We start from the raw sequence: 1,842 nt of genomic DNA on the forward strand, positions 1-1,842 counted from the left end.
TAGAACAAGATAGAACTAAATTGGAATTTGTAGACAATGAAGAAATTAATATAATAGAAATAAGCAAATCATACCTGATTATACTTTTCATGCTCTAATTCTTGAAACAACAATATGTATGTGGAGAGTGTATGTTACAACCACGAGTATGTATGATCTCATTTATATAAGTCTATATGCATATTTCTTATAAATATATATATATATATATTCAAAATAATATACATAGTAGAAATCATAGAATCATACATGTAAATGTTACAAAGATACATAAATACAATAATAAAACTATTAAAGTACATACAAGATGCGTAGCGAAACAATGACTACACACTTTGGATTCACTAACATTTTGTCCTTGCTGAATGCTAAGTATTGCAAGAAATTCAAACCGTTTTGAAACAATACCACAGTCTTCCAAGTCTTTCACATAAGAAGATAATTCCTAAAGAGAAAACTAAGGAGTGGGGGCTAGGTATAGAATATTAGGGATGAATTTTTACATTATCAAATTCTTAATGACCTAATGCATTATATAACATTAGTATATATAGGCAATTACCTAGAACATAAAATAAATTTTAGTTTCCCATTTTATTTTTATTTTTAATTATTTAATAATTATAATTAATTAAATACATGTCAAAATTAACCAATTATAATTTTGACCATTATTTAATTTATTTTATTAATATTAATACTAATCTATCAATATTAACAAAATTGTCCAAATTGGCTATAATACTCTCTTTTTGAGACTTTGCAATAAAAATCTCAAAGTTTCTTCTATTTCTTTTCTCACAAAATATCAATAAAAATTTAACATAATTTATTTTCATTGACCTAGTCAATATGATATTTTTGTAATTAACAATTAAAATTAATTATTCAATACTACTAGGTTCATTTTGATAAGAGATGACATGGGGACCATGGATCCATAAGCTCCAATAAGTTACCGTGAGTTTATTTATAACAAATAATCTCACTACTTTATTAATTCCTCGTGACTCCACTATAGACTCAGAATTACACTCTTGAATTAATAGAATGATTTACACCAAATGTAAATACGTTATCCATTGTTATAACCATAACTATCATTCAATCTTATATAGATGATATACTAATGAGACGGGTGCAAATTGTCATTTTACCCCTCGTTGGTATTTTATCCTTAACTCCCACAAAGTTCCTTGTAAATGATATTTTCCGTAAATTTAATTACAGAAATGAGTACTCTACCATTTAACACTTGAACCAAGCTATAAGGAAATCACCGTTTCACTTCTTAAACAGAAGCTATAGATTTTATATCTATGGTAAATACTCTCACTCAATTATACTACAAAATCTCCAATATGTGAGTATGAGCTAGTCTGTAGGGTAAGCTGGTAACAAACAAATCAAAAGACTTGAATAATACAATTAGCAGAACATTAATCACTCAAGATTAAGATTGAATTAACCAATGGTCAACGTTGTGATATGATTAGATTAGATAATAACAATACTTACTTATCTTGTCAATAATCAATATCAGTACAGTCCAATGTAGCATAATTCATCTAATCTTATCTACTTGGTCAATGTCTTGGATAGGACATCACACCAAATGCGTAAGTAGATCTTATTGTAGATTACCCATTCAGTAAAAATTCATTGTACTGATTTAATCTTAGGACAAAATATTTTTGAATGTATAATTACAATTATAATCCACTGTGACCGAGTCACTATAATTGTAACTATACATATGTTCGGGATTTTATAAACATTTGTATTAATAATAATTAATCATATAATAAAACATGTAAACAACGCAATTTGATTGAACAAAAT

Source organism: Humulus lupulus, chromosome 2 (genome assembly GCF_963169125.1).
Source record: "Humulus lupulus chromosome 2, drHumLupu1.1, whole genome shotgun sequence".
NCBI classification, from domain to species: Eukaryota; Viridiplantae; Streptophyta; class Magnoliopsida; order Rosales; family Cannabaceae; genus Humulus; species Humulus lupulus.